This window comes from Canis lupus, chromosome 11, assembly GCF_011100685.1.
Source record: "Canis lupus familiaris isolate Mischka breed German Shepherd chromosome 11, alternate assembly UU_Cfam_GSD_1.0, whole genome shotgun sequence".
Classification (NCBI taxonomy): Eukaryota; Metazoa; Chordata; class Mammalia; order Carnivora; family Canidae; genus Canis; species Canis lupus.
This window is the reverse complement of record NC_049232.1, coordinates 45,840,004-45,858,279: the sequence shown is the minus strand read 5'-3', so window position 1 is coordinate 45,858,279 and position 18,276 is coordinate 45,840,004. Positions and strand designations below refer to the sequence as shown.

At 38.2% G+C, this 18,276-nt stretch overlaps 1 protein-coding gene across 2 annotated transcripts in view; it reads left to right on the top strand.

The window, feature by feature from the left end:
- Positions 1-18,276, top strand: part of MOB3B (MOB kinase activator 3B) — a 191,026-nt gene that overhangs the window by 27,514 nt on the left and 145,236 nt on the right. The window lies entirely within an intron of this gene.

The following is an 18,276-nucleotide window of genomic DNA, read 5'->3' as shown; positions in this document are numbered from 1 at the left end:
AGTGACATGCTCTTTAAAAATTGTATGTTAAGATCTTGTTCTTTGAATCAGAGGTTATATCCTGGCATTCTATTTTGGCCCTCAGAGATGTTTTATTTGTTCACAGAATGCACTGATTTTTCTTTTTAGTTGTCAACTTCTAGAAACACAGAGAATTCACACAAAAATTGGGATTACCAGTTACTCGTGAAAAATCAGGTCTGCCTGGGTGGTTCATTGGTTTAAACTATTGACTCTTGGTTTCTGCTTAGGTTGTAACCTCAGGATCTTGAGATCAACCATCCCCCTAACCCCAGAGGCTCCATGCTCAGCACCAGTCTGCTTGAATTCTCTTTCTTTGCCCCTCCTGCTCTTGCTCTCTCTCTTCCTAAAATAAATAAATCTTTTTTTTTTTAAAGAAAAATCAGAAAAGCAACAGCTGCTAGTGCTAACTGTCCCCCATAAATAGTACGTACGCCCCAGCATTATTTGTCTCTTCCTCTACTGGACAGTTCAACACACTTGAGTATGAGACCCTGATTCTACAAATCACAGTGTTCTCTGTTGGCCTAGATGGGAAAATTGGCATTGAGAATAAATCCTTTAGGCATCAAGTGGTATTCCTATTCAAAGAGATTAGGTACCTGCAGGAAGATTTAGGGTACCTCTGCCTAAGGAACTGTTGCTTCCTAAGAAGTGTGTTCTAACTTTTTTTTTATTTGTCCAAAAATACATTTGTAAATTGTTTACCAAGACTGTGGCATAACCAGCCCTCCCCTCCCAACACACACACGTCACAGCTTATTCTAGCAACTCCTCTAATTAATAGTCTAGCACAGCTCATAAGATTCCCAAAGCCAATTAAACAATGCTCACCCTGTACCTCCCAGTAGATTGGAGAGTAGCTTGGCCAACGCTATGATTGATATGAAAAGTAACAACGTCTTTTTAAGCACTTCTAGCACTGTTGTTACTCTATGAGGCACAAGCTTTCAACACAGTGGCCTTTTATCCTCTGTGCTTTTGGAGTGTGAGAACACCACGAAGGCTACAAGCCCCACAACGTTTCCTCTGGGCTGGGAATAAAGGTGGGGGAGGGGAGAGAGGAGCGGGCAGCAGGGAATGACAGTAGGGGGAGGGGGCTGGCAGCTGTCATCTGAATAGTATTTCCCTCTTTCATTATCCGTTGTTCTAAACCTCCATCCATTCATATTCATGGTTTCCACCTCTCTGCACACGGCCAAGGCTAACTTCCTTTGCACATTTTATTTCCTTGCCTGTCTGGGATTTTCATTTGGATTTCTAAGAATCATTGAACTGTTTCAGAAAAAGGATCAGCTAGTAGAAACTGGAGATGGTTGATAGAGAATCTCCTGGGAGGAATTTATTTAAATATAACAAGTTAATGCCAAAACTATATGGTATTAGTTAAGTTTATGTTCGCTGATCTTTATTTATTTTCATTTATTTCTTGCTAATCTTGTGATTATTTAATTCCATATGTATGAATGCTATATTCATGAGAGAAAAAAAATGAGGAAAACATTTTATATTCTAACTACCCAACCAGTACATATTTAATTTAGAAAATAAAACTACAAAAATTCAGGAGAACACAGAGGAAGAAATTTAAAATTACCCTATCCTACCATCTAATTATTGTTACTTTTCAAATTTGTTTCTTTTTAGTCAAACATGTATGTATATTTTTAGGAAATTGAGGTAATTTTAGACAAGCTGTTTTATCATCTACTTGTTTATGTGTAATACTAAATCATAAATATTTCCATATCTTTAGATATTTGTGTTAAAGCTTTTAAAATATCTTTGTAGAATTACATTATATGGGTACCCCATGATTGATCTCTCTTTAGTAAGATAGGTTTTTCACATCCAAACTTTGTGCACATCTATGATTTTTCCTTTGGAAAAATTCCCAGAAGTAATTTGTGGGTCAAAAGGTTTAATTGGGCTTTATGGTGACCCCCAGGAAGGTTGAAGGAACTGAATGAACCTCCCAATGCCATTTTATGAAAGCTCTAAATAAGGAACTTTTCTGAGGATGTCTTTTTGGGAAGCTGCTCTCGATATTCTTTGGCTGCTTTTATCTAGATTTTCTTTTTCAACCTAGATATTTTTACTCTATAAAAAAGACTAACCATTTAAGTTTCTTAGTTTATAGGAAAATGTTTGGAAAAAGCCTAGGCCATCTTAATCATCATCCCAATTAACGTTTGTTTTATATCATAAATGGAAGACCAACTCTTCTATAAGAAAACATAAAAGTCAGCTGGGGAACATGTATTTGCTTTGAGAACTCTTGGCCAAGAAAATAAAATACTTAAAAATGACAGCAAAATGAGGCCATCGGGTGCTAAAAATGTTAAATTTTTTAAAAAAATATTTTATTTATTTATTCATGAGAGAGAGAAAGGCAGAGACACAGGTAGAGGAAAAGCAGGCTTCATGCAAAGAGCCCAATGTGGGACTCCATCCCTAGACCCCAGAAACACACCCTGAGCGAAAGACAGACAGAAGCTCAACTGCTGAGCTACGCTGGTATCCCAAAAATGTTAAAGAGTGATTTTAAAGTTCTCCAGAAGCCTAGGAAGAGTGTGTTTTGTAGGCCACTGTGTTGAGAAAGATGCAGTTTAGAATAGGTAAATTCCGTTACTGAGAAACTCTACTATGTTATGACTATCTGGGGTGACTTGAGTCAGAGCTAAGCTTTAAAACATGTCCAACATTCTTTGAATGATTGGTGAAATTCGAATATAAGCTGGATATTAGATAATAGTATACTAATACTAATACTAATAAAGGAGGGGGGAGGAAAAGGAAAAACAAATGTGGATAAATCTGGGTAACCTATGTGTGGTCATTCTTGCTACTGGTTTTGCAACTTTTCTGTAGGCTTGAAATAATTTCAAAATAAAAGGTTTAGTTTCTCTCTTTAAAAAGAAAGAAATAAAACACATCCAATTATAGTCCCCCTTCTCATAAATGTAATGCACCATATTTATTGGAGTCTTATTATCCTATTGACAAGATGACAGCTAACCACCCCCATATCTTTAAGTATTTAGGCTACACAACTAAAATTTTAAACGTATCTGGAGAGGTTTGGAAGTAGATATTATATGGTCTGTATTGTATGCACGGTATCCCAATTTGCAACAAAAGATCCGTAGGAACACAAGCCCTGAACTGTCCAGCTGAATTAGAACTTAAGGCTCTCATCCAAAGAATCATGTTATATAAACAGATCAAATCTGGATAAGTACTTCTTGGTATCATCTAATGAAACTTAAATTTTCAGTGGTCCCTCCGAAATTTAACAAGGTTTCTTTTCTTTTCTTTTTTAAGATTTTATTTATTTGTGCATGAGAGAAAGAGTGAGCAAGCGCACAAGCAGGGGGAGCAGCAGGCAGAAGGAGAAGCAGGTTCCTGGGTGAGCAGGGAACCCGATGTGGGGCTCAATCCTAGGACTCCGGGATTTTGTCCTGAGCCGAAGGCAGACACTTAACCAAGTGAGCCACCTACGTGTCCCTTTAACAAGGTTTCTAATTCCTAGCAGTAAAAATGGATGTTGCTATAGTAGCCAACTTGGCCAGTGTAACCTCCTGTTGTCTATGCAGTAAGACTAACCGTGTAAAGGTTACATGACTTGATTGTACAATCTGATGCCAGTGTGAAACTCCAGTTGGAAAACTCACTATATTTTGTCATAAAAACAATGAAGGGTTTTTAGTGATTCTTAATTACTTAGAAAATCTATAAATCGGAGCTGTTACATGCCTTAGAAGAATATCTATGCTAATTATAATAATATGTTGCCAGCATGATTGTTTTGTAAGAGATGTCCAGTTGAGGTGCTGGAAACTGTAGTTACTGTTCCTTAAGGGAAGAAGACCTCCCATGAAAGGAGAAAGGAGTTCTGGATCTTTCTTTCTTTTTCTTTCTTTCTTTTTTTTTTTTTTTTTTTTTACCTCATGCCTGTTAGGATGGCCATTATTTATTGGTGTTCAATTTACTAACATACAGAATAACACCCAGTGCCCGTCACCCGTTCACTCCCACCCCCCGCCCTCCTCCCCTTCTACCACCCCTAGTTCGTTTCCCAGAGTTAGCAGTCTTTACGTTCTGTCTCCCTTTCTGATATTTCCCACACATTTCTTCTCCCTTCCCTTATATTCCTTTCACTATGATTTATATTCCCCAAATGAATGAGAAAATATAATGTTTGTCCTCTCCGACTGACTTACTTCACTCAGCATAATACCCTCAGGTCCATCAACAGGAACCAAAAATAACGAGGAAAAAAAGGAAAAGAGGTGAGGGTTGGGGGGGCGGGGGAGGGGGGGAGGGGGGGGGGGTGGGGGGGGGGGGGGGGGGGGGGGGGGAGGGGAGGAGGGGAGGGGAGGGGAGGGAGGGAGGGAGGGAGGAGGGAGGGAGGGAGGGAGGGAGGGGGCGAGGGTGGGGGGGGGAGGAGGGGAAGGGAAGGGAAGGGAAGGGAAGGGACAGGGAAAGGGAAAGGGAAAGGGAAAGGGAAGGAAAGGGAACAGGGAAAGGGAAAGGTGCAAGTCGGGAAAGGAACATGGGCAGTCTTTACCTGTTGCCAGGGCATGGCCGTGTCCTTTCCTTTCTTTCCTTTCCTTTTCCTTCCTTTCTTCCTTTCCTTCCTTCCTTCCTTCCTTCCTTCCTTCCTTCCTTCCTTCCTTCCTTCCTTCTTCTTTCTTTCTTTTCATTTATTCATGAGAGACAGAGAGGGAGACAGGCAGAGACATAGGCAGAGGGAGAAGCAGGCTCCCTGCAAGGAGCCAGATGAGGGACTTGATCTTGGACAGCGGGATCACGCTCTGAGCCAAAGGCAGATGCTCAACCGCTGAGCCACCCAAGCATCCCTCTGGATGTTTCTTTTTATATTACAGTAAAGGGACTTCTGAAATTCTATATTTTTAGAGTGAATGTCTAAGATTGATCTTTCCCAATGGTTCTTTTGCTTGAATATTAAGCTGAATAAAGTATGTAACACCAACAATACTAATAATATATGAAGCTGTTCCAGTGATTAAGAAATGTGAAGTTCAAACCCATTTAGATTTTTATACATCAACCAGTAGTAATTCCCCTGAATTTCATTCATGCATCATGTTCATGTATCTGTTCTTTCATACATGTATTAACTCATACCTGAACTGAGTGTCAAAATTAAGTGCAGTAGATACCTGGAGCCATAAGGATAGGCTTCTGACCCTCAAGGAGATCACAGCCTAGTGGCATAGAGAGAAGAGTTCTAAGTGGTAAGTGCTACCAGCAAAGTGGACTTGATGAGTGCAGGCACAGGGTTGGAGTAGGTAACCCTGTCTCAATGTCTGCTCTATCTCCCTCAACTTCATTCAGTTTATTTTGATTTCTGTTTTATTCTAGAGCCTATCTACTCCAATTATGGCATACTCACCAAGCAGTTTCTGCCTCGCTGGCAGTTTGTTAGAAATACAGCATCTCAGACCCTATGCAATCTGTTGAATCATAGTTTGCATTTTAACAAGATCCACATTTTGTCACATGATTAAAACTCCTCCTGTGCGAATCAGAGAGGTTCCATTACAAATGTATGCTCTTAAAAGAGTGAGCAGAGTTTTGGATTAATTGAGTAATAATAGCTCCCTTTCTGATGTGTTTATCCCTTGCCAGTGTGGCTACTAAATGATTCAAATATATGATCTTACTCATTTCTCTATATAACTCATTTCTCTGTATAACCTTTTCAAAAAAAGAATACGTATCCCCATTTTGTACATTGGAAAACAGAAGCTTACCGAGCTTAAGGGATGTGTCCAAGGCCTTGCAGGAAATAATAGCTGAGCCAGAGTATAAACCTTGGACTGCTTGCTTCCAAAGCCTTGCTCTCATCCCTGCAGCTCCTGTACAGACTCCCGAATGCTGGAGACGTAGCCCTGAATGCTTGCTTTACAGTTTCCTTTTATCTCTCAGTTTCACGATAGAAACTTAGTCCACCAAGCCCAAATAGCTCTAAAACTGGAATTAATTTTCTGTTCCAAGTAAAATTAACAATTACTCTAAACTTGCTAGCACAAAGCACCGGGCAGCTGCTGGTTCCCAAAGGCAGTTTTGGTCAGGAAGACTGGGGAATCATTTGGGGAACAATTCGCTGGCGGACTACCTGTCAGAAATCTGGGCCTTAAGAGACTCTTTCTTTGCTATGGAAAGAGCAAAGAAAGTTTTTTACCCCGGCAGTGCTTATTGAATCAACTTTTTAAAGATTTTTCTTTTTTTTAATTCATGGGATCTGTTTTTCTTTTCAAGTTTTTTCTATTCAATTAAAGGAAAAATGTAACATTTTGTAATCATTGTAATAAGTGTGAACATTATGAGGATATTTGAAGACAAGTTAATAATCTCTCTAATTTTCCTTCCCACTTACTTCCTCCCACTTCCTACAAGATTGGCTTGTATTGTTCCATACCTTCTTCCTGCCTCGCACTAATGTATGCAGATCTGTGCATGTGCAGGGTTTTCAGTTTTACAAATAATACTCTGCTATTTGCTCTTAATATGTCAAGGACATCCTCTCTTTGCTCTCAAATCTCATTTGCAAAATTCATTTTTTTTTTTTTTCACTACAAGGATTCTCAATTTGAGCAGAAGAAAATAAGACTAGTTCAGTTTAGGTATCTCAGACTGGAGTTTAAAGAGCTATGCCTATAAAGATAGTGATGCAGGATAAAAGATGCTTTCAAAAGGTGAAAATGCCTATATTGATCTGTAAATTTCTAATTTAGATTATTGAAAAAGAATCACTGACCCTGATATACATCTTTTTCTCTATTCTCCAAAACTAAACAGTTTGATTGATAGTGACTCTTTTTTTGGACAAAATATGCCTTATTCTGGCAAAATTATTGCAGCATCTAAAATACTCTAAAAGTATGCTGCACTCATTTCTTTCTCTCTCATTTTAAAAAGATTTTATGTATTTATTCATGAGAGACACAGGGAGAGAGGCAGAGACATAGGCAGAGGGAGAAGCAGGCTCCATGCAGGGAACCTGATGTGGGACTCAATCCCAGGACCCTGGGATCACGACCTGAGCCAAAGGCAGATGTTTAACCACTGAGCTGCCCAGGTGCCCCCCTCTTTCTCTTTTTATTATTATTATTAATTAATTTATTTATTAATTTATTTATTTTTCATGATAAGTGTACTCTTTAATCCCCATCACCTATTTTGTCCTTCCTTCCACCCACCTCCTCTCTGGTAACAGTCAGTTTATTCTCAGTCTATTTTTTGGTGTATGTTTCTTTCTGTCTCTTTCTCTCTCTCTTTTTCCCCTGAGCTCATTTGTTTTGTTTCTTAAATTCCACATATGAGTGAAATCATAGGGTACTTGTCTTTCTTTCACTGACTTATTTCACTTAGTAGTATACTCTGTAGCTCTATCCATGTTGTTACAAATGTCCAGTTTTCATTCTTCTTTATGGCTGAACAATATTCCATTATATATATAGACCACATCTTTATCCATTCATATTGGTGGACACCTGGGCTGCTTCCATAGTTTGACTATTAGAAATAAGACTGCAGTAAACTTAGGGGTGCATGTATCCCTTTGAATTAGTGGTTTTCTGTGGTAAATACCCAGTAGTGCAATTACTGGATCATGGGGTAATTCTATTTTTAATGTTTTGAGGAACCTCTGTACTATTTTGTACAGTAGTTGCACCAGTTTACATTCCCATCAACAGTGTAGGAGGGTTCTTTTTTCTTCACATCCTCAACACTTGTTTCTTGTGTTTATTTTGGCCATTCTGACAGGTGTGAGTTGATATCTTATTGTAGTTTTGATTTGCATTTCCCTGATGATGGGTGATGTTGAGCATCTTTTCATGTGTCTGTTGGCCATTTGTTTGTTTTGGAGAAATGTCTGTTCTTGTCTTCTGCCCATTTTTAACTGAATTATTTGTTGTTTTGATATTTAGTTGTATAAGTTCTTTATATACTTTGGATACTATCACTTTATCAGGTGTGTCAAATTTGTAAATATCTTCTCCCATTCAGTAGTTTGCCTTTTAGTTTTGTTGTTTCCTTCACTGTGCAGAAGCTTTTTATTTTGATGTAGTTCCAATAGTTTATTTTTGCTTTTACTTCCCTTGCGTCAGGAGACATGTCTAGAAAAATGTTAGTACAGTCAATGTAGAGAAATTACTACCTGTGTGCTCTTCTAGGTTTTTTTATAGTTTCAGGTCTCACATTTAGGTTTTTAATCCATTTTAAGTTTGTTTTTGTGTATGGTGTAAGAAAGTGATCCAGTTTCATTCTTTTGCATGTTGCTCTCCAGTTTTCCCAACATAATTTGTCGAAGACAAATTCTCTTTTTTCCCTTTGGATATTCTTTCCTACTTTGTTAAAGATTAATCAACCGTATACTTGTGGACCTATTTCTGGGTTTTCTATTCTCTGTCTCTATTTTTATGCCAGTACCATACTGTTTTAATTGCTACTGCTTTGCAGTATAACGTGAAATCTGGAATTTTGATAGCTTCAGTTTTGTTCTTTTTCAAGATTGCTTTGGCTATTCAAGGTCTTTTATGGTTCCTTATAAATTTTAGGATTATTCTAGTTCTATGAAAAATGCTGCTGGTATTTTGAGAGGAATTGCATTATATCTGGAGATTTCTTTGGGTAGTATAGGTATTTTAACAATATTTGTCCTCCCAATCCATGGGCATAGAATGTCTTTCCATTTCTTTGCGTCATCTTGAATTTCTTTCAACAGTGTTTTGTCATTCTCAGAATGCATGTCTTTCATCTCTTTGGTTAAGTTTATTCCTAGATATTTTACTGTTTTTGGTGCAGTTGTAAATGGGACTTTTTTTAAAATTTCACTTTCTGTGGCTTCATTATTAGTGTATAGGAATGCAACATATTTGTACATTGATTTGTATCCTGCAACTTCACTGAATTAATTTACCAGTTCTAGTAGTTTTTAGGGGGAGTCTTTAGGGTTTTCTGTATATAGTATCTTGTCATCTGCAAATAGTGAGAGTTCTACTTCTTCCTCACCAATTTGGATGCCTTTTATTTCTTTATGTTATATAATCGTTGTGGCAAGGGATTCGAGCATTATGTTGAATAAAAGTGATGAGACTGGACATCCTTGTCTTGTTCCTGACCTTAAGGGAAAGCTCTGAGTTTTTTATCATTGAACATAATGTTGGCTGTTAGTTTTTCATATAAGGCCGTTATTATGTTGAGGTATGACTCTCTAGACTTGCCTTGCAGAGGGTTTTTTGGTCATGAATGGTGTTGAACTTTGTCAAATGCTTTTTCTGCATCTGTTGAAATGATCATATGGTTTTTAATCTTTTCTCCTTATTGATGTGATGTTTCATGTTAATTGTTTTGTGAACATTGAACCACACTTGCATCCCAGGAATAAATTCCACTTGATTGCAATATATGGTTTTTTTAAATGTATTGTTGGATTCAGTTTGCTAATTGTTGTTGAGGATTTTTGCATCTATATTCATCAGAAATACTGGCCTGTATGTAGTTCTCCTTTTTTTGTGGTGTCTTTATCTGGTTTTGGTATCATGGTGCTACTGGCCTCATAGAATGAATTTGGAAGTTTTCCTTCCTCTTCTATTTTTTTGGAATAGTTTGAGAAGAATAAGTATTAACTCTTTTTTAAATGTTTGATAGAATTTGTGTATGAAGCCACCTAGTCTGGGACTTTTGTTTATTGGTAGTTTTTTGATTACTGATTCAATTTCATTGTTGGTAATTGATTTATTAAAAATCCTTTATTTCTTCCTGCTTTAGTTTTAGTAGATTATATGTTTCTAGAAACTTATACATTTCTTCTAGGTTGTCCAATTTATTGGTGTATAGATTTTCATAACAATCTGTTATAATTGTTTGTATTTCTGTGATGTTGGTTGTTATTTCTTCTCTTAGTGCTTTTATTTATTTGGGTCCTCTCTCTTCCTCTTTCTTTTTATGAATCTGGCTTTCTCTCTTTTTTTTTAATGAATCTTTGTCCCTTGTAACAGTCTTTGTTTTAAAGTCTATTTGTCTCATATTAAGTATCAATTTTGTTAATCTTTACAAAGAACCAGCTCCTGATTTCATTGCTCTGTTCTGCTTTTTTCCCCCTTCAATTTCCATATCATTTATTTCTGTTCTAGTCTTTATTATTTTTTCTTTTTGCGGGTTTTAAATTTTATTTGTTGTTGTTGTTTTTTGTCTAGCTCTTCTAGGTATAGTTATGTTGTTTACTTGAGATTTTTCTTGCTTCTTGAGGTAGGCCTGAATGGTTATAAACTTCCTCTTAAGACCACTTTTGCTACATCCCAGAGGTTTTGGACTATTTTTTTTATTTTCATTTGTTTCCATGTAATTTTTTATTTCTTCTTTGATGTCTTAGTTTACTCATTCATTGTTTAGTAACATGTTATTTAACCTCTTGTATTTGTGGTCTTTCAAATTTTTTCTTGTGGTTTATTTCTAGTTTTATAGCACTGTGGTCATAGGGCTGATTTTTTGAATTTGTTGAGACTTGTTTTGTGGCCTAATATGTGATCTATTCTGGAGAATGTTTTATGTGTACTTGAAAGGAATGTACTCTTTTAGGATGGAATGTTCTGAATATGTCTGTTACATCCATCTGATCCAGTGTGTTATTCAAAGCCACTGCTTTCTTGTTGATTTTCTGTTTGGATAATCTGTCCATCAATGTAAGTGGGGTATTAAAGTCCCTTACTATTACTGTATTACTATCAATTATTTCCTTTATGTTTGTTATTAATTATTTTATGTATTTGAATGCTTTCATATTGGGTTCATAAATATTTATGGATTGTTCCCTTCTTTGTCCCTTGTAATAGTCTTTGTTTTAAAGTCTATTTGTCTCATATTAAGTATTGCTCCTCTGGCTTTCTTTTGACATACATTTGCATGATAAATGTTTCTCCATCCCTTCACTTTCAATCTGTAGGTGACTTTAGGTCTGAAATGTGTCTTGTAAGCAGCATTTAGATGGGTCTTATTTTTGTTTTTTGGTTTTTTATCTACTCTGTTACCTTATGTCTTGTATGGAGCATTTAGTCCATTTACCTTCAAAGTAATTATTGAAAAATTTGTATGTATCCACATTTTATTACTTGTTCTGTGGTTATTTCTATAGATTTTCTCTGATCCTTTCTTTGCTCTTTCATAGTCTGTTGGCTTTTCTTAATGATTCTCCTTATTCTTTGCATATCTATTACTGGTTTTTGATTTTTGGTTACCATTAGGTTTGTATGTAACATCTTCTCCACATAGCAGTCTATATTAAGTTGATGGCCACCTAAAAAAAAAATAGGAAAATAACGAAAATTAAAAAAAAAAAAAAAGTGTATCTACATTCACTTCTCCATGCCAGTTCCTGTGCTCCCTTGCACAACTTCAAAGCTCCTATCAGTGAAAAGGAAAAGATTATACTTTAGTAAATAGCATAAATATACTTCTGTTTTCTGTTTTTCTAACTTTCTGGTTAATGTGGAATTGGCACCAAATCCTCTGCATGATGGCATCTGTTTTCTATTTTCACTCAGTGATAACCTTAAATGAACAGTTATAAATAATATATTTCGGGGCACCTGGGTGGCACAGTCAGTTAAGCATCTGACCCTTTGTTTCTGCTCGGATCATTATCTTAGGGTCATGAGATTGAGCCTTACATTGGGCTCCATGCTCAGCATGGACTCTGCTTGAGATATTCTCTCTCTCTCCTTCCACCCCTCCTGTTGATGCTCTCTCTTGCTTTCTGAAAATAATAAAATAAATCTTTAAAAAATTAATATATCTTGTTCTTTTTTATCTTGTTCTTTTTAATTGTGAACTAAATATTATTTTTTTCATCCTATAATAATTATCTTATTCTTGTAATGAAATAATATATAAAAGATTATAGAATATAAAGTTCTAGGAATGGTCTTTTTATAATTATTATCACTTTTATTTTGATTTTCCTCTGCCTGAATATACTTTATTTTATAAATATTAAAAATGGCTATATGATGTGTTCTTTGAAGCTTTGATAAATAATCTTTTGGTTCTGGTTGTTGTTGTAGTTATTATAATCCACCTTCCAGTTCAGTGATCCAGAAGACAGGGCAGTGGAACTTTACCCAGACGGAGCTCACAAAAGATAGAAGAATTTTTAATAAGTGAAGATAGCGTAAGGGACCCATGGGACACCATCAAGGGTAATAATATTCACACTATAGGGATCCTAGAGAAGAGTGGGAAAAGGGCGGAAAACTTATTTGAAAAAAATAATGGCTAAAAATTTCCTAACCTGAGGAAGGAAACATACATCCAGGTGCAGGAAGCACAGAGAGTTCAAATAAGATAAACCCAAAAAAATCCACACCAAGACAAACTATAATTAAAAAGTAAAGAGTTAAAGAGAGAGTTTTAAAAGCAGCAAGAGAAAAACAACTTGTTATGTACAAGGGAAACCCAATAAGACTACATGCTGATTTCTCAGCAGAAACTTTGCAGGCCAGAAAAAAAGTAGCATGACTATCCAAAGTGCTGAAAGGAAAAATTTCCATACAAGAGTACTCTACCCAGCAAGATCATCACTCAGAATTAAGGAGAGATTGAGTTTTCCAGACAAGCCAAAAAGGAGTTCATCACCACTAACCTGACCTTTCAAGAAATGTTGAAGGACTTCTTTAAACTAAAAAGGAAGAGCATTAATTAGTAACATGAAAACATAAATTTCACTGGTAAAGGTAAATTTATAGGAAATGTAGTGGATTAATCACTTATAAAGCTAGTATGAAGGTTAAAAGACAAAAGTAGTAAAAACAGTGATAACTACAATAATTAGTTAAGGGAGACACAAAAACTGGTTGAAATTTTTCACTAAGTTTTTTATGTTTGTCAGAAAATAAACTGATTATTGGGCCCCTTGACATGGGACTAGAAGTGGCTGGAAGAGTTGATCAGTCCTGTTTCCAGATCCATTCATTTATCCTCTCACTATCTACTTTCCCACTCATGAACAAATATTTACTGAATGTTCCTGGGTACCAGGCATTACACAATATGCTAGGCATCCAGAGGACAGCAAAATACAGTCCCTGCTGACAGGGAGCTCCCTCTCTGGTGGGGGGAAAGAAACAACCAGGTGATTGGCAGATACTCAGCTTATCCATTGTGATAAGATTAATGATGTAGGGGGGTACAGAAGGAGGATCCTAACTCAGAGGCAGGGATAGCTTCCAGGAAGAGGATCTAATCTCAGATCTGAAGGATTAATATGAGGGAGCCAATGTCAGGGGTCAAAGGGGCAAAGTAGGGTAGAGCTCAAGGCAGACAAGGTGCAGTATGCTCAAAGGGCTAATAGTCAGATAATGGTGCTCTTGGGGCACCTAAGAGGTATATTCTGAGTGAAGTGTTGGGTTCAAAGGAGTGGGTGTGGTGGCTTTGAGTCCAGATTAGGGTGGTTCCTCTAGGCTGTGGTGAAGCACTTCCCTTATGTTACGAAGGCAATGCAGAGCCCTTAAGGACTCTGAGCTTGGGCCTTGAACAGATTTGTGCTTTAGAAAGATCACTCTGGGAACTTGGTATGGAGGATGGGTAATATCACTTCTAAATAATTTTTGAGACAGTTGTGTGTCTATTTTTGATTTTGTTCTCTAATACATTTTTCTACCAACCTCATCTTCCAAGACTTAAAGGAAGAGCATAACTTGGGGAATCACACTGATTAGTCCCTATTTCTCATTATACCACAAACAGAAATACACAAAATAATATGATATATACTAAATACACACTACCTAGATCTTGCAGAGGTAAACAGTTTGTTGCACGAGCTTTGGATCTCTTTTTTATTAAAGAAATAAAACATTACAGATACATCTGAAGGTATTCACCCATCCTTTCCTACTCCTTTCAGCTCCAGAGGTAACAACTATCTTGCAATTGGTAAGCATTGATCCCTGCATTTTTTCAAATTTTTACTACATATATGACTGAATCCATAAACAACATAAAACAGATTTTTTGGTCTTTTTAAAACTTACATGACTGTTTTATAGATACATCTGTATTGATAGTGTAGAGAATCTAGTCAGTGTATTCTTTTATAGGTGGATATTACTTGTTCTATGATACCAGCCTTAATGCCTTCCTGGACTAAAAGGAAATAGATTTTTTTCTTATCGGGTGTGGCAGTTCCCTTTCCAGGGGCCTATTCCCAGCTAGGGAAATTTTTGTTTTCACTTGCAGCTCTGCCACCCTGCAAGCCACCTTCCAACTCCCACACCACCCATATTGACACAGTTTGCATGTATCTGCTGATTAGGAAAAATCCATAACCTCACAATCTCCAGTGTAAATAAAATTCTATACTAGGAACATAGCCTTTCTCTTTTCCTATGGTAAGAGAAATGAGCTTAGTGTTTTGGGGACGTTTCAAGGTGAAAGTGGCTTGAGTTCAAGATGAGTTAACCCCACCACACTTGTTTTTTACTTAGATCCATTTTCCTGCCTTTAAGAGTGAGGAAGCCCAGGATTAGCAGTTGCTGGGTATAGGTCTAAGGTCTAACAGAAGCCTTTGCAGAGGCACCTGCTGCTTTCAGAACTGTCTGGGAGTGAGGGAATCCCCCACACAAAAGGCTTCTGTTGGATTTCTGTGCATAGCTGAGAAAGCTTAAATGACAAGGGGAGAAAACCACAAATGAAAGAGAGGGATGGCCCAAGAGAAGTAAAAGAGAATACTGTTGATAAAAGGCTGTGCTAGGGCAAAAATATATGTGTGAGTATGAAACAGCAGAGAAAAGCTGAAAAACAAGCCCAAAGTGGCTGGAAAGAAAAACCTGGTGGCAACATCCAAATTTTCCAAAATGAGGATGGGAACCAAAATAATCTAAAATCCCCACCAGACATTATCTTTTTTCCCCCCCACCAGATATTATCATTTGAAATATCATGTCTCACTCTTCTAGTCTGTACAAGTCACCCATCCTTCCAGGATAAGTAGGAACAATTTTGATCCCCTGCCATGGGATGGTTATAACCCTACACTAGAACTCTGGGATAAGCTAGCACAGGCAGCCTTGAAATGGGTGTCATGTAAGCCATGCTTTCCTTTGTGAGCCAACCATGATGTCATGGTGTTCTGCTGGGAAAGCAAAGGAGTATCCCATGCAGTTAAGTCAAGGCTACTCAATGGGTGCATCATGAATTCTCTACAAATGTGATCCCAATCTTGAATATCTGTGTAAAAAATTACATCTGCAGTGTACCATGCTATCTGTTGGGCTGAATGCTGAAGTTAGATTTCTAAATCACCTGACTCTTGATGCTACTCCAGCAGCTGCCACACTGTAGAGCTAAATGCAGGAAGATTTTGTCTTTACTCCACCCAGTGCTCTCCTTCTTCTGCCCTCCATCCCTCCCACAGTATGATAGGAAACCAATTGGTTAGGGAGATTGGGAAAAGAATTTGCAGACTCCCAGCCCCAGGACCAATAGAGAGCAACATATAGGAGGGCCAGTTGAGGCTGACAGACAGCAGGTAAATAATTTGCACTGCACTCAAAGGAAGCCACTCTGCATATTGACTGACCTATGGACTGACCTGGCTTGGTAATCTCTGTTCAGTTTGAGACATGGCTCAATAGGTCATTTCTCTCATCTGGAAGTAGAGATGAAGAGATAGCAGTAAAAGCTAAAACCTACACATAAGAGGTCATGAGAGAGAAGGCAGAAACCACAATATAAGGCAGAGAAAAAGGTACTTAGCATCGGAGTGAGAACGATATACATGGAGAACCTGTGGAAATAGTTTAGTTATTTTAAGAGCAGACACGAGAGTGATGATCACCAAACTCTTCCTCCTACAGGTCAAATGACCAAGCAATCCCTAAGTAGCAGCTTAGAGTGGGAAGGTAATTGATTGATGGACCAGACCAATGAGCCCAAATGCATCTAGATAGTTTATTGCTCATGGTATGATAAGCAGTATGAGCTTTGTGTTCACATCAGTTCTCCTTTCCCCCCGCCAGTCCCCATGGGTGCAGGTGGGTACTATGCACACTGGGTTCTATTTCACAGGTGAGCAACACTGAGCTTAGGAAACCCCCAGTTTTATAGGGGGACCTGCCCATCATTCTTTTGAGAAGCAGTGCCATTATATTTATTACTCTAGAATGCAAACAGACCTTTGGGCTGGGGATTTTCCCTATCTTTACTATGCTAATCAAGAAACAAACGTGCGCTATGATCTAGAGAAGGATACTATCTCTAGTTTCCTAGGCTGTTTGCTAAAGCAAACATCCTAGAAAAGATAGTCTGGTATAAGATTTGTAGAAACATCATGGAGAATTTTCTCTCAACACTAAGGGTTCTTAGCTGCCTTGGCTGTCACTCCAGTTTGCACAAGGCCAAATCCTATTTTATCTCCTGTTTAGATCTACATGAAACTCATGTTTTCTTTATTGCCTTTGCATTTTTTTTAAGATTTTACTTATTTTAGAGTTTGATTAGGGGCAGGGACCGAGGGAGAAGGAGAGAGAGAATCTCAAGAGGACTCCATGCTGAGCGTGGAGCCCTACATAGGGCTGGATCCCAGGACCCTGAGACCATGGTCCGAGATGAAATCAAGAGTCAGACACTTAACCAGCTGAGCCACCCAGGCACTCCATTGCCTTTAAATTCTTAAAAGCACCACTTCTTCCCTTACACTAGCCTGGGTGGCTTTCTGCTCCTTAGCTCTAGAAGAGCAAGACTAACATAAAGCTGGAGAATTAGGTTGTAGTCAGAATATGGAGGAGCCTTGAATGCCAGGTTAAAATTATACTTAAATAAGAAACCTGGACTCTTGAATGCCATAGGACCAGCATCAATTTTGCTTGATCCAGTTATGCTCCTGTTCGTTTGGGATGTGACTGCCCAAGATACCAGAAATTATTTATATTCATTGGCTCCATGATGCTTAGTGGGGTGCTGAATTTGAACCAGAGCCTCAGGCCTACCACCTAAACTAGCCCTTGCCTGTTGTCTGCTCTTGTAACACTTGCTCTTATTGTTCTTAGTACATATACCATTTGTAATTCTATGCTGTGTGTGTGTTTAACGGTTCCTCCTTCACCAGACTCTAAGCTCCATTAAGATAAGAATCATGTTGGGATCCCTGGGTGGCGCAGCGGTTTGGCGCCTGCCTTTGGCCCAGGGCGCGATCCTGGAGACCCGGGATTGATTCCCACATCAGGCTCCCGGTGCATGGAGCCTGCTTCTCTCTCTGCCTGTGTCTCTGCCTCTCTTTCTCTCTCTGTGACTATCATAAATAAATAAAAATTAAAAAAAGAAAAAAAGATAATCATGTCTGTTTTGTTCACTACACCAAACTCAGCTTGACATAGCAGGCACTTAAAAAATAGTGATTGGATAAATTAAATGTAGTTTTTTTTTTTAAGATTTTATTTATTCATGAGAGACACATAGAGGCAGAGACACAGGCAGAGGGAGGAGCAGGCTCCCTGTGGGGAGCCCAATGTGGGACTTGACCCCAGGCCCAGGGATCATGACCTGAGTCCAAGGCAGATGCTCAACCGCTGAGCCACCCAGGTGCCCCAAAATGTAGTTTTTTGACCCTCTATTGTAAAGAGGCTTGAACATCAGCTCAACAAGTTTGCATTTGTATGGTTAGCAATTGTTAATAGTATAGAGTAAGTGATACATAGGGATATTTGCTATGACCCTAATTGTTATTAATATTTTATCAATATTTAGATTGGATGCCAGTGAAACATCCTGTTGAAACTGTCCACCTAGCAATGGGAAGCACTGGGTTAGACCTTAGATGAGTGATCTGTTTAAAAATAGTGGCAGGGCCAGTTTTCCAGAGTAGTCAATTTGTTGTCAGAGTTTCCATTAACGGGGGTATAGCTGTGTGGATTACTGACTGGTACCCTGGTGAGCCTGATGCCTGGATATGAGCCCAGGAATGTGTGGAATCCTGAGGGTGTGTGTGTGTGTGTGTGTGTGTGTGTGTGTGTGTGTGTGAGAGAGAGAGAGAGAGAGAGAGAGAGAGAAAGAGAGAAAAGGAGATGAGAGATGGGTAGGTGGAGTCAAAGGAGTTAATATGTGCAACCTTTGAGTCCCTAGGGCAGGTGCAGGGCTCTGGAGCTGGGCACACCAGCAAGAACAATATCTGGAGCAGATAGAAAGCAATCATCCTGGGACCACGACCCAGGGAGACTTTATGGTGAC